Source organism: Canis lupus, chromosome 18 (genome assembly GCF_048164855.1).
Source record: "Canis lupus baileyi chromosome 18, mCanLup2.hap1, whole genome shotgun sequence".
Classification (NCBI taxonomy): Eukaryota; Metazoa; Chordata; class Mammalia; order Carnivora; family Canidae; genus Canis; species Canis lupus.
In genome coordinates this window covers 21207695-21222962 of record NC_132855.1, presented here as the reverse complement: position 1 = coordinate 21222962, position 15268 = coordinate 21207695, and the positions used below count along the sequence as shown (strand labels likewise).

At 43.3% G+C, this 15268-nt stretch overlaps 2 long non-coding RNA genes across 8 annotated transcripts in view; one reads left to right on the top strand and one right to left on the bottom strand.

Moving 5' to 3' along the window:
* The first annotated feature begins 1327 nt into the window (after positions 1-1327).
* LOC140608822 (uncharacterized) lies at positions 1328-3235 on the top strand. 2 transcript variants are annotated; one of them, XR_012010812.1, is made up of 2 exons: positions 1328-1593; positions 2718-3235. It is a non-coding gene; the product is annotated as an uncharacterized lncRNA (long non-coding RNA). The 2 variants fall into 2 exon arrangements; XR_012010811.1 differs by having other exon boundaries at positions 2555-3235.
* LOC140608820 (uncharacterized) overlaps positions 2781-15268 on the bottom strand; it is a 54770-nt gene continuing 42282 nt past the window's right edge. For 5 of the 6 annotated variants that reach the window (XR_012010809.1, XR_012010808.1, XR_012010805.1 and 2 more), the window contains 5 exons: positions 7122-7240; positions 6808-7044; positions 5685-5838; positions 4835-4977; positions 2781-3091 (listed from right to left, as the gene is read on the bottom strand). This is a non-coding gene — a long non-coding RNA (uncharacterized lncRNA). The remainder of the gene's footprint in view (positions 3092-4834; positions 4978-5684; positions 5839-6807; positions 7045-7121; positions 7241-15268) is intronic. The other variant, XR_012010806.1, reaches the window with a different exon arrangement.

Sequence of the window (15268 nt, the reverse complement as noted above, 5' to 3'; positions counted from 1 at the left end):
CATCTGGGAGAGAGGGAAGGATTGCAAGCAGGAGGGGGAGGAGGGAGAGAATCTCAAGCAGACTCCCTGCTTAGCATGGAGCCCACAATCCATGAGATCACAACCTGAGCTGAAACCAAGAGTCAGGCACTCAACTGACTGAGTCACCCAGGAGTAAAGGATTTAATTTTCAGAAATCTTGTGGGATGCAGTGAAAATGTCACTTTCATTCAGAGATAAACACATATTAGAGAGAAGAAAGGCTTCAAATCAATGATAAAAGAAATTAGAAAAATAACAGCACAATAAACTCAAAGTAGAAGAAAGGGAATATCAAGGAGCAGAAATTAATGAAATCAGAACAATAAAAATACTCCAGAGAGGGTTGTCCAGGCCAAAAAGCAGTACTTCACGAAGACTAACAATGTAGGGCAAACCTCTGGCAAGACTCCGCTTGAAAAGAGAGAGATGCAAATTAACGATGCTAGGAATGAGAAAAGGAATAAAGGGCACCTGGGTGGTTCAGTGGTTAAGCATCTGCCCTTGGCTCAGGTCATGATCTTGGGGTCCTGGGATCGAGTCCTGCATTGGGCTCCCTGCCAGGAGCCTGTTTCTTCCTCTGCCTATGTCTCTCTCTCTCTCTCTCTGTCTCTCATGAATAAATAAAATCTTTAAAAAGAGACAGAGAGAGAGAAAGGAATAAGCTGTAGGTGTAGCAGACACTAAAAGAATACTTTCGACAATTCTGTGCTGATATATTTGAAGATATAGGTAAAGTGGACAAATTTCTGGAAAAATATAACTGATCAAACTACTTTTGATAAAGGAGGAAATCTAGTTAAATAATCATTAAAATGTTTTCACCAGGAAAATGCTAGGTCCACCAAACTTTCAAGAGATAAATGATTGTTATGTTATAAGCTTTCCTCAAAGCATTAAAGAAAGAAAAGAAAGAAAAAGGAAGGAAGGAAGGAAGGAAGGAAGGAAGGAAGGAAGGAAGGAAGGAAGGAAGGAAGGAAAGGAAAGGAAGGAAGGAAGGAAGGAAGGAAGGAAGGAAGGAAGGAAGGAAGGAAGGAGGAAAAGACTTTTTAAGTAATTTATTGAGGCTGGTATAATCTTGATATTAAATCTAGATAAAGACAGATATGATCTATAAATACTAAATAAAAGTAAAACAAATTCTTGAACAATTAAGAGATCAAGTGGAGTTTACTCCCGAAATTCACCAATGGCTCAATATTAGGAAAAAATTATTTTAATTCACCACATCAAGAGACTAAAGGAGAGAAAACATCATCTCAATAGGTATGGAATTCAGTAAAGTTCTAGAATTTTTCATCGTAAGGACCCCAGAAACATTTTTGCATGCCAGCTCCCGGAGATGTGTAAGAATGCTCATAGGAGCGAAGACTGGAAAGAACGCAGATGTCCACAAACAATAGATCAGATGAACGCATTGCGGTCTGTGTGTGGCAGGGAGCACAGCAGCGAAAGTGAACAAATGATGGCCATGGACCACGGCATGGATGAGTCTCACAGACATAACACTAAGCAGAAAGAGCCAACAGAGGCAATTTTAAAAATGCCTTTTCAGGGATCCGCAGAAAACTCCAGGTAAAGCAGGAGAGTGATCAACACAAAACACACAACAGCATTACCGCAGGGCAGTGGGGAAAGAGGTCCCTTTGAAGGTGGCTTCTTTTGAAAATCAGACTGCAAGGGAAGTAAAAAGAAGAGCAAATAATGCTCTTTGAGCTTTTCCTGCTTGTTTTGGGGTCTCAGATTGGTGGGCCAGCATTCTTTCTGTGGCTCTTTCAAAAGGCTTATCTACCTTGAGAAGCCTCAGCCTAAAGCAAATCTAGCTCAGCTAGAACTAATTACCCATTATACTTTCTCTTCGAGTCTACATAACTCATCTCGAAGCAGCTACCCCTCACTCCATCATTTCAGCGGGTGGTTAGGCTGTGCCAGGCACTAGACAAAATGTGTCATAGGCATTAGCTCGGCTTCCTTCCCCTCATGAGGCACCTACCACAATTACTCTCATTTCTCAGATGAGGGAAGTGGTCACATGGTTAGGATAGAGGGGAACACTGTCCAAATAATGCTCCAAAGCTGTGTGACCACACTCCATATTGCCTGTGAGCACAGAAAATCGGACTGCCACTTTTAAGGACTTGATTTGGGTAAAGCGAATGGCATTGGGAATCTTATCCAATGCTGAGGAGTGTGGTTATAGCCCTTGTCTAGGGGACAGGACACTGGGTGCCGTAGAAAAACCACATTATGCCAAGCTTTTATTGAAGGTAGTATCGCCTTTGATTGGCTTAGAGGCGCATTGGCAATGTGGAAGGTCACAGTGGGCTGTAACTCAGTGCACCGCTTCATTTCTTTGTAATCACCCAAAAGAAGCCATTAGGCATGTTTTGTTTACAATCTCACACTAGCCTGAATCAACTATAACTAAAACTGTCCTCAGAGTTCCAGAGTGACCTCTTATTAAAATGATCTATAATTTTGATTAGTTTCTATTGCTCTCAGCAGTTGTGAATTCCCATGTTTCCTTCCTGAACAGGAGTTGGACTGCTCATTTGTCTGAGAGAGGAACAGGCTGGACCTCTAGACTCAAGTTAATTTGCTTTTGCTCTTATTATTATAACAATTAGCAGATAAATAAATGGCTCACCTGTGCAGGTACACAACCTAATTCAGTTTACCCCTCATTTTCTCGAGCTCAGTCCAGAGCAGGCTGAGATGAGGGCTCTGTGGCCTCACAATGACAGCTGGCATTTCTACCACACTTACCATGTATGGGGTATGGAGATGCTCCGTATTCAGCATTTCATGTAATAATGGGTTATGATTCATCTGCACTGAAGACGAAGAATTTGGAGCTCTGAGAAGTGAACTACGTTGACTGAGGTCATAAGCTTAGAAAAGGAGCAGAGCTGGGATTCGAACCCAGATCAAGCAAAGCTTCTCCTCTCATTGTACAAGCTGCCTACGTGAGGATTGTCTCTCTGATTGGTTGAGACTAACAAGTCAACTAAAAGAACACCACACTGCAGCCTGGAGTTTTGGATCATTCTTCCGTGTGCACTGTCCCCACAATCTGGAAAACAAAGGGTTGATCTCCTTCAAACATAAACCCACTTCTGACCCTGAAGGCAAGATATCGTTTCTGTCTTTCATTATTGCTGGTAAAGAAAAAAAAAAAAAAGAATGCTGCTAAGTTGGTGGAAGTTTGTGATCTAAAGTCAGTATATGCTAAACATGAAATGGTTGCTTTAAAACAATTCAATGTTTTCATTTGAAAGATGATGGAGACAGGGAATCATTTCCATATCTTCATAGTATCATCAGCTCTATAGCTGGACAAATAAATAGATAGACCTATAATATCACCATTCCAATGATTAAAAAGGAATAAAACGATGCCAGATGTTTATTTGGAATAACCCACAGAACAACATTGAAAACAATTCCTATTTCTGCAACTGGAAATTGGAATTGATCATTACTGGGCATTAAATGTGCGTATGTTTTTCTGAAGTTCCTAAATCTATTTAATTTCTATGTTGACAGAGATATTAGACAGCTGTTTGAAAATCTGTCTCTCTTTCCTGAGCTATGCACAAGAAATCTTTATGTTAAACCACGAAATGTCAATGGGAGCTCTTCAGTGTACTAATCAGCCTGCGAGTGGAATGTGTGCGGCTGGAAGCAATAACCTTAACTTACATTCTCAATAGTCTTGATTGCCCCACATGCACCCCCTTAAGACATGGCTGTTGAAGGCAATGACTCCAAAGTACTGCCTGTGATGCTGGCTCCAGCCATTAGGGTTGGGGCTGATGAGATAGCCCACGAAAAGTGTTCTCTGCAAATGGCTTCAGCAGCAACTCACTATGCACCCCAGGGGACCAGTCCTGAACCCTCTGTTTCCATAGCCCTATGACCACCTCACCCCCATTCACCGAGTGGGCTACCGTGGGCACTAGGGACAAGAAGACAGCCGGCTTCGTTCCTCAGAGTCCTTTTAAGGGTGGGCTGCTGGGTGAATCTGATAATCGACATCATCTTAGCATCACTTAGCTTGTTTGAAAACATTTCCATGGTACAAACAAAACCAATACCAAAACCAAAATCTTATACAGAATCGTGTTCTTTGTAGTATCATTTATGAAAATTTTTTAAAAAAGGATTCAGTTTGGGGTACCTGGGTGGCTCAGTGGTTGAGCGTCTGCCTTGGGCTCAGGTCGTGATCCCGGGGTCTTGGGATTAAGGACCCAGGCTTACCGTGGGGAGCCTGCTTCTCCCTCTGCCTATGTCTCTGCCTCTCTCTCTGTCTCAAATGAATAAATAAATAAAATCTTTTTTTAAAAAGGATTAAGTTTAGGTGTCTTAGAATAGGGAAATGGTAGGTAAATTATGCTAAGTTCACACAAGGGATTTTAGCAGACCCACTGAAAATAAAGTTTACTAAAATCAGCAGGTTAAAAAAAGAAAAAGCCCCCTATATTCATTAGTTGGTGAATCTTTCAAGTTAAAGTTTGGCCCTTCTTCTCTTAAGATTAGAAATCTGACTTTGTCAGCACACCGAGAGGTGATCTGTTTCCCAGGAAAAGACACGTTAGCTGCATTTTTGACATGGATGCATTGAAGCAGAATGCCAATGTATCATTTTATATTCAGAAATGTGTTCCAGGCCCTGGGATACTTAGATAGGCACCATCAGCATAATCTCTTCCTGGAAATATGCTATATGGGAAGTAAGCTCCTATTCGCCATTTAACCACTAGTGTTTCCTGAGCGCTTATAATGTGCCAGGTACTATACCGAGACTTATCAATACCTCATTTACTGAGATCAGGTTTGCAAAGCACTTAGCACATGCCTGCTCCACAGTAGGTGTTCCGTATTTGTTAGTTGGTGTTATGTCTCCTGCCACTTATCCTTCTCAACCCGTCATGGTATCTCGTTGACATTATCCCTCCTCTGCAAATTAGAAAATCAAGACAGAGAAGTTTGGTCACTGCCCAAGTTAGTTGGTAAGTGGCAGGGTCACCATGAGAAATACAACTATCAGGGGAGCTGGGATACTCGGCCACCATAGCCTTTGGCAGGGCCCTGGGGAAGCTTGGTCAGAAGATTGTATGTGAGTACAGAATCCCAACAAAGGGAGTTACAGGAATTAAATATTTTATAGCATCAGGCCAAAACAACCTGATATGTTCACATGCTGGTAGGATGATATTGCATTTGAGACCTGTTGGTTAAAACTTCCTTTCCCTTGAATAAGAAAGAGAAGCCAACATTGAGATTTGAGCGAGAGCCTTCATCTAATCTTCAAAAAAACATCACAAAGCAGGTAGTTAGAGAACGTTTCCCAAGATGCCACTGTTAAAAAGGTGTAGAGCCTGGATTTCAACTCTGGATCGTTCACCTCCAAAGCCCTGTCTTTAACCCTGAAGCTCCACCACCTCCCGACACAGAGACACAGGCGCTGCTATTCCCACTTTACAGATGAGGATACGGACAGACAAGTTAAATAACACACCTCAAGGCATGTAGTCTGGGACTAAACGACAGAGAAGAAACCTTAGTTTGTTTGAGTGCAAACTGCATTGTGTTAGTTTGCTTGGGCCGCTGTAACAAAACACCACAGACTGCACAGCTTCAACAACAGACATTTATTTTCTCACAGTCCTGGCGGCTGGAAGTCCCAGATCACGGTGTCAGCAGATGTGGTTTCTCCTGAGATCTCTTTCTTTGGCTTGCAGATGGCCACCTCCTTGCTGCGTCCTCACATGGTTATTCCTCGGCTTGTGTCTCTCTCTGTGTTGTCCGGATTTCCTCCTTCAATAAGGACACATCCATATTGGCGTAGGCCCAACCCTAACCACCACATTTTAACTTAATCATATCTTTAAAGACCTTTTATCTGAATATAGTCACATACCACGGGCACTAGGGATTAAGACTTCAACATATGAATTTTGGGAGGACACAATTCAGCCCCTAACATGCATCTTCTTAACCAGCAAATAACACTGTTGCCCATAAAGAAATTGTTTTGTATTTTTATAAATTTCATGCTTGCTGAAAAAATATTTTATCTTTTTATTATAAACTGGAGGATAACCTGCTTACTGTAAGCTCCTTTGTTCATTCATTAATTTAGATATGGGATGCCAATTTGCAAAAGGGATTAACTAGAACTCACAGAATTTCAAAATGACTCACCTAATCCTTTTGCTTTGGGCACTCAATAAAATACATTCCACTATCCAACCAGAGCTTAAATCAAATAGCAAAATTATTGAATTCAAGGCAGTATGAGGAATATCTGGAAGTATAAACCCCTTCAAGGAACTTAAAATTTAGTTGAGGAGACAAAAGCATAAATATATGAGACGTTAATAACAATTCATGACAGTAATACAAGAAATGCCATGAGGCAAAATGGGATGAATTGCAGAATGTAGAAGCCAGAAAGTAGATACTGTGGATTCAGAGAAAGGCCAGTGACTGGGAAAGGTGATCCAGGAAGGCTTCCTGGAAGAAGAAGTTATCGTGTTAAGTATGTGGGAAGTGGATCCCTTTGAAGCATCTCTTGAGGATAGAAGCACTCATCTCTTCCCATCTCAATGGGTGCTGTGAGATTCAATGAATCCATGTTTGATTCAATGAATGGCATTCAATGAAACCATGTATCTGGGAGCAGCTGGTAAAATAGAGGGGAGCCTGGGGAGGGAGGAAATGAATAGATAAGTGTTGGGCAAAACCTGTAGAGGATGGAAAAAAGAAAGGAAATTCCTAGAATACCATAGTATTGAATATGCATGAATTTGGAGATTCAGAGTGATGACCATCTTTCCCCTGGTCTGGGTCAGAGACACCATGGTGGCACTTGGGGCAAGTCAGCCAGAAAGGAGAGCGAGGCACAGCTGCAGTTTCAGATCATGATGGTGACGAGATGCATGGGAATCCAAAGACAGAGGAAAGGCTGGAGCTGGCTGCTTGCTTGCTTTCATCTCCCAGGAGACCTATGAGAGAAGAGAACTGAAAAGACTCCCTGAAGCTTTTGTGCAAGGTAGAGGAAAATAAGAGGGACCGTGTATGATGTGAATGCTCCTTACCTGGGAAGGACAGGTGCCCAGCCGGTCATCCCTCCAGCTGTTAGCTGCAATGGAACCTGGAACCACGTTTACAAGTCATTCAGTCCCTGAGCTTCATTGGCAGATAGATTGGCTTTGTTCTGGAGGCCAAGAAAGGGGGAAAAGTGTCAGGAAACTTGGAAGAGCTTTATTACTATTTCACTTAGCAGGACAAGGTCAAGTACTCCATTCTTTTTGCCAAGTAAGTAGTGTAACAAAGGGAAGCGGATGGGGACGAATGGCTGGGGTGTAGCAGTTGAGGTACTTTGGTGGCAGGCTGCTCGAATCCAAATCCCTGTCCTCCACTGACTAGCTGTCTGACTTTGAGCAAGTTAAAGTCTGTGCCTCAGTTTCCTCATCTGTAAAATGGGATTAACAATTAAGCCTACCTCATGGGGTTATTTTAAGGATTAATTAAGAGAAAATATGTCTGATATTTAGATAACACTCAAGAAGTGTTAGCATTAATACTAATATCTGTGATAGTGGCAGGCCATTCTGGGAGTGTGGATGAGGCATGGTGGGGTGGGGAGCCAGTGAATTAGAGCAGATGCAACAAGAGAGAAAAGATTAAGGCTCCTACGGTCATGACCAGACAAATCAAATTGTTAACCACAAGCAAAACCAAAAACATCCCACCCAAACCCCAAACAAAATAAAAGGATCTTTATACAACGCCTAACAGAAAAATGTTCCAGGTGTGGAGGATGTGGATTTAGCAGAAGCTGTATTTAACTTTTGTGTGAAGGCACACCAATGCAAGCAAGCCCTCTGGGAGACTGTCACCAAGACAAGGAAGTTGCCCGAGCCTGACAGCTTCCAGAGTCTAGCAGAGGCATGACCAAGTGTTCTCTGTTCCATGGAAGGTGGTTAGAGGAGTGAGTGAAGTCAAAAGTTGAAGGCAGGGGCACCTGGGTGGTTCAGTAGTTGAGCATCTGCCTTTGGCTCGGGTCATGATCCCATGGTCCTGGGATCGAGTTCCGTGTCAGGCTCCCCACAGGGAGCCTGCTTCTCCCTCTGCCTATGTCTCTGCCTCTCTCTGTGTGTCTTTCATGAATAAATAAATAAAACTTTAAAAAAAAATGTTGAAGGCAAAGTTTTGAGGCAAGCACGGCGAAAGTAGAAGACAAAATGCTGTGGAGGTGCTAAGCCCAGGGTGAATGGCAAGAGCACTCTGGGAGAGGGCATCAGCAGGGCAGATGAGAAGGTGTTGAGATGAGGCAGGCATTCCTGGGAAGGGAAGGTAGGCTCACCTCAGAAGAAAGAGCAGCTTTGCTTGCAGTCCCTGGACAAGTCGCCTGACCTCATCAATAAAGTGAGGATGACAGGGCTACCCCAAGACCTCACAGGATTTTTGTCGTGTAGAATAAATAAATGTACATAGCAATTTTTTGTCAATGCACAAGGGTCTCTCCATTACTAAGATTTCCTCTCAACAAACGTCCATTTGCCCATGCAAAATGTCAGTGATGTTTAGGCAAACCTCCAAGGTTATGCAATTGTCGGATAATACACTGATGACAGAAACTAATTTTGCAGGTACTGTGAACCCCCCCCCCCCAATAAATGGCAGCACCTGGCAATGGCAAGAACAGGGGTGAGTCCGTGGAAAACTGTGGTAACCATGCAGGCAGAGTCATAGCAGTTGAGCCACGAAGCTTCCTCCACATGTCTGTCACTAGCTTGCGTCACCAGGGGGGCCATAAACAGAAGCTTCTACACATCACATGGGCCATGAGATAACGTAAATAAAGGGCAGTTTTATTCCTCCAGTGTGAGAGGGAGGAGAGCAAATCGGTTTGTGAATGTGCTCATACCATCTCCATACAGTATGGTTTTTACTAAGAATGAGTCTGCCCAGAGTCTGGCTCGCTGTGGCTATGTCTTGTTGGATGTGACCCAAAAATTGTGATCAGGGAGTCTTCCCACTGCCTCCTCCAAGATGGCAGAGGAGATGGCTTGGGGGAGCCACTGAGGTTGTAAAGGAATGTGGAGAACACGTTCTATTCTCTGACCCTGGGCTGAGGTCCATCATAACTAGTCTCTGGGAAGAATTTCAGTTTCTAAGAGGGTTTTGGTTTAGCCTCTTTCACATTTAAAATAAAGATCTAGGATGAAAGCAAAAAATTCACACAGCCAGGAATTATACAGAGACCAGAAATGTGTGGGTCACAAGGGTCCTCCCTGCCTCATTTTGTGGATCGGGCCATTCTCCTTCTCAGGGGCTTGTTGGAGGCTGCCTTGTAGTGCTCAGTTATAGGCAGGTCACCTCCATGCCCGTGGTGCTGGCAATATTCCTCAGTGTTAAAATCAGATGGGTGCATGGCAAAACGTTGCATGTATATACAAAGAAAACTATTTAGCCTTAAAAAGGAAAGAAATTCTGACACATTCTACATCGATGAACCCTGAATACATCGTACTAAGTGAAATAAGCCTGACACCAAAGAACAAATAGTGCCTAACTCCACTTATCTGAGGTACCTAGAGTAGTCACATTCGTAGTGATAGAAAGTAGAATGGACATTACAAGAGGCCATGGGGAGGGGTGATGAAGAGTTGATTAATGTATATAGTTTCTGTTTGGGAAGATGAAAAATTTCTGGAGATGCAAGGTGGTGATGGTTGCCCAGCAATGTGAATGTGCTTCAAGCTGCTGAATTGTACATGCAGAAATGGCCAAAATGATAAAATTTATGTTATGTATATTTTACCACGATTTTTAAAATGTGGTTCCAAAATTAAAAAAAAAAAAAAGACAAGAAAAATTAAAGGTGCCTCCACATGTCATCAGGAACTGGCTCTGAGACACCAGCGCACAGACATCTCATTGATATGTTGTCCCGTGACACTTCAATTTACATCTCTCCAAAATGTGAGATTTTTCACAATTCCTGAATATATAAGAAGGGTGGGACAAGTCAAGAATAAATATTTTTAGATGGGCTGTGCTTTTGTGTTGAGATATATAAAAGCATCTTTTGTAGAGGTTGGTTGACTCTCCCAATATTTTAAGCAATTTGCAGGTGGTGTTAAGTACTTGGTTAAAATCCTTCTAATGTGTGTGGTAATCATTTCAGCTGTTAAAGCATAATGTGAGTTCAGACATACAGTTATACTCGAATCTTTCCCACTCGCCTACCTCTCACGCAGATTACAGAGGGAATGTGTTATAGACAATAAAATCTAAGGGGAAAAAAATTGCCATCCTGTTTCAGCTCTGCCATTAAGCCCAACGATGGCGGCCATTGCCATGTAAAAGGAAAAACAACAAGTTTACAGTTCCTCATTTCCCATGGTAAACAGATTGCTTATTTTAATTTTGAAAATAAAGCGATGGAGGCTATGTAGGTCTGTAAATAAGAGTGTGCATCTCAATTTTCTGCAAATGCTTAAGTGGTTTACATCTGTTTCCTCCCAGTTGTATTTCTCAAACATGAATTTCCATTTTAAAAAGAGTCGTAAAATCACTACTGTTTCTCTGTGGATCTATTAGCAATAAAATAGCCTACAGAGGTTTGCACAGCCATGGAAAATGTACAGTGATAATAGGCTGTCCTGCTGTTACATGGCTTATGCAAACTTTACATTTATCACGGCAGAACCATCTATCCGCAGGGTTGTAGCACAGCAAACAACGGAATAAAAAAGACCAGGAGAAGGAAGAGGAGACAGAAATCTCTATGTACACATCATTAATCAGACAAGATGAATTCTCCAAGTTGGAAGCGTGTTTCCTCAAAGCCAACGGAGAGAAGGAGCAGGAGGGAGAGAACGTGGCGGGAATGTGTCACAATCTGCAATGGACAACTTTCCGGAAAAATTACCTCCCACAACAGAAAGTATTTGCTTCTTTCATTGGCATGTTGTATAGTTCATGCCTCTTGTACTTGGGTTTTTTGTTTTGTTTTGTTTTTGTTTTTTTAAGAACAGAACCAGGTCATCTGTTGAAAACTTTTAGTGCAACAGACAATGCAATTATTCTTTCATTGCTTTAAGTAAAAGGGCTCAAAAGAACCCATTCCTTTCTCACACACCAGTTCTGTCTAACCTGCTCCACCTGCCCCGTCTGGGAAGCAGATGTGTGACACTGAGCACTTTATCCAGCCCCTAAAACCCCATACCATAATTGGGGCCGACTTGTTCATACCCCCCTAACCCCACTTTGCATCCTGGTGAAATTCTCCCCCATACCGAGAAGGCATTTATGGTTGGTTTGCTTTTCTACATCTAAATTAATTCACTGAAGGTCTGGCATGATGGCAGGAAGCAGGTTTCAGAATGGGCTCCTTCCAAAACAGGGTACATGCATTCGTCGGGTGCACCCAGGCCTTTGTCTGGGAGTCCTGTGTGTTTCTCAGTCCTCAGGGTTGCCCTGCTTCCCTGAAGTAGAAAAGAATCAATAAAATGTGCCCGATGGAGTTTAAACTGCTTGGCACCTCACAGCCTGTTCTATTTGGCAGAGCAGTCTTTGCTTTTTTAAAAGTGTTTTGTTTTATTAAATTAATAGAGGAGTTTGAGACATAATTCTTGAGCCTTTTAGAGGGAAGCTGGAAAAGACATCTTTCAGCGGACCTGCTAGTGGGTAACCATTTACCCTCCTTGTCCCCAGAAGTCCCACCCGCAGGAATAGACCAGGGTGGGGATGAGCAGAAGGAAAGGCGTGCCCAGCAGCCCAACAATTCCTGCCACTGTGGTACCATGCTTCTTTTATTCAGGGTGCTGTTCTTTTGAATTGATTCAAGTTGATCAATTCTTGGAAGGCGGGGTGGGGGCTTTTAGTTACAAGTCCCCAAATCAGCAGATTACTTCAAATAATTGGGTGGGAAAAGACCCAAATACCAGCACCAACCCATTTGTAAATCAGGTGACTAGTTATTAAGACATGATCATTTTTGACTTTGGTTTGACAGCAGCTGGACATCACCTAAGTGTAACATTGTGTGTATGGGTGGCGGAGGTAATCTATTTGCATTCTAGATCCAATGTCCTCCTATGGAGTTGCCCCATGATCTCCCAGGAAGCAATGGGGCATTCTCTGCCCACTGGAGCTGACAGGACCCTCTGAATCCAAACTTGAGTGGGCTGCCTCTCCAGTGGCTCCTCCCCTTGTACTATTAGTCGTCTTTCCCTGGAGGCTTTGTCTTACCTCTTCTGTCATTAGTTCTCTGTGGGCAGAAGTCTGATACCTCCTCAGATAGACTCCCCCAGGCCTGGCGAAGCTCGTCCGGGGGCTTTGGAACTGCAGAGGCAGTCCCAACCCCATGTGGTTGGTGTATGTGAAGCAGACATGCAGTGTGAAGTCTCACTAAACACCCACCTGCCCCACATCTGCTCCTGATACCTTGGAAATGATTTGGATGCACAGTGTTCAGCATCAGTTTCCAGAATAGTCTCCAGATTCATCATGGTGGCCAGTTGGATATGGGCTACTGATCTTACTCTTCCTTGATCAATCGCTTGCTGTATTGGCTGCTCGTCATCAACAGAAACCCACGGTTCATTAGTAAGACTGGCACCTCTCAGAAACCATTTTTAGGTTGAATTGAGACCCATCCAATGGGGGTCCTTGGGAATTCTGGGAGGCAGCCATGTGACCCTTTTCGGTGGTTCCACGCTGGCCATGGGTTTTCATTTCTCTTGGGTCTCTTTGGTGATCCCTCCAGGGAAATCCTGACTCTGTTTGAAAACAGTGCTCCCGGGTCCTTCAGCAAATCACTGACAACAGGACCGAAGCCTGATAATAGCAGTAGTGCTAGTAGTAATAGTAATTGCTACAACTTTTTGGAACTTTCTACTTGCCAAGTGCCACAAACCAAGGGCTGGACAGGCTCATTCGCTTGTTCAAGGCACAGTTGTACGTGTTGGGACTGGGTTACAGATCCATGCCTTATGGGCCCTGGGCTAGGCATGTCCTCCAGGCCCAGCCTCTTTACCGTGTCTGTTTGTGGAGTGGAAAGAGATCATTTCTTGCTTCCAGCTGTAAGAGTGTGCCCAGTGGAGAACCCATGCATGGGGCACTCCAGTCTGGGTCCTCCTGAATACTTTTTTACTCTGGTTCTTTCCGCATCTCAATGCCTCTCCTCCTTCTGCACTTCCCCATCCCACTATACATCTTTTACACAGCAGGGCAGGGTAATTCGCTGCATGCTAGGCAGTAACTACATAGTAATAACAATAATTCTTGGTACTTAGAGCTCCTCATCCGAGGATGTCACCCAAGCTTAAAGAAATTTAAATATATCTGCTCACGGCAGCATGGTGGGGGTGGCCTGGGTCTTATTTTCAGGCCTGGAGAGATACAGACACACATAAAAAAAGGAAACACCCGGTCCTTCCTAATGAGGCCCTCCTTACCAGACGAGGAACTAAGAAAGGGAACCAAATAAAGGAAGGGCCAGATAAAACATCACGGCCTCTCGTTTCTCTGAAGTTCCTTTGCATCTGGAGCTTGACAAGTCTGCTGAGCTCTCAGGCTTCGAGACAGCCACCAGAAAGGGGTGTTCACCTGCCGAGTGTTTGTTATGAAATTAGCCACCAATGTCTCAGTATTCTCTCCAGAAATTGTCCCCAAGGCAAGCATCACTGGGCTCTGGCGTGGGTCTGATGACTGCTCCTTGTCCCTATGACCTCTGATCCCCTTTCCATCTGTTCCCAGGGTGGTTCCTTTTCTCTGCTCTGAGGGCAAATTCACCCACAGGCTTCCCTGGGAATATCCACACCCAAGGTCTGAGGCGGCCTTCCCCAGGTGCAGCCTGTGGTGGGGCAGGGGCTCTCTAGCTAAGAGTCAAAGGTCCCAGAACCTCATTTTCTACTCCTCCCCCATTGTTACCCTTTCCTTGCCAGGGCTGAGCCATTGGGCTTGCTTCTTTCCAACCTGGACCCGTAGTACCACTCTGTGCTTATTAAATCAAGTGTGCCCCAGGGGCACCTGGGTGGATCAGTCAGTTAAGTGTCTGCCTTCAGCTTAGGTCATGATCTCAGGGTCCCGAGGTCGAGCCCTGCATCAGACTCCCTGCTCAGTGTGGGAGCCTCCCTCCCCACTCATATTCACTCTCTCTTGCACTCTCTCTCTCAAAATGATAAAATCTTTAAAAAGAAATAAAGCCTGTCCCTCTTGACCAAACTCCTCTGTCAGCACCTGCACCCCCATAGGACACACTGGAGAAATGGATCTTTGGAAGTTAAGTTCATCAGCTAGGGAAATACTCTCATATCTTGGATTAAGAGTAAGTGTGATGTTTGGACATGCTGAAGTGGAAGGTCGTCTTGGAGCACATAGCATATGTCTGCTTCCCTGAAGACCACGCCAACCCTCTAGCAGAATAATAACCAACACAGTCTAGTGATGTACCCCTTACATGAAATTGCTGTTCTGGAAGCAGAAAGATTTGTGGAGAAGTAACAGGACGTGTCCTTACTCTCATGGAGCATGTGGTCTGAGAGAGGAGACAAGATACAAATACTGTGACATCTTGATTTTCAAGTGTGCTCCAAATCTGTATTCCAAGCATGTACCAAGCTCTGACACCAAAAGGTGGTTCTCACCTCAGACTCAGTCACAGTGAGAAATCCAGAAGAAAGAAGAGCAATTTAGTCCAGGTAGGCAAGAAGCATTTCCACAGTAAAATCACTGGAGCTTTTCCCTCTGACTAAAAGCAAATACATTTGTCAAATACACCATAAATATACATTTGCACTATTTATTACCTCTGCCTATAAAAGAAAATTGTATTAGGTGATTGTGCTGAAAATGTGTCAAAAATATAATTTGCATCTCTTTTATGTGGGTGTTTTTGTGTGTATTTGCTATATTTCAATTTGCTAATATACATATATATCTCTGTAGAGACATATATAAATGCTGTTTAGTTCTTCTGATCTTTGTTTTTATTTTCTTGGTATAAAAATTTCAATATAATTTGTGATTCTAAAAATATTGCTTTTGAAAAATACGGTATGGATTCTTCATTCCCTTAATCCCCATAATCCAATCCAATAAAACATTTACTAAAAGTATATTAAAGAGAATGTCCTGGAGGATTTGCTTCTGTTTGACAAACCGTCACTGGAGGATTGTGCGGAATGCTTTCTGTGTTGTCCTGAATTTCACAGAACCCATTTCTCTT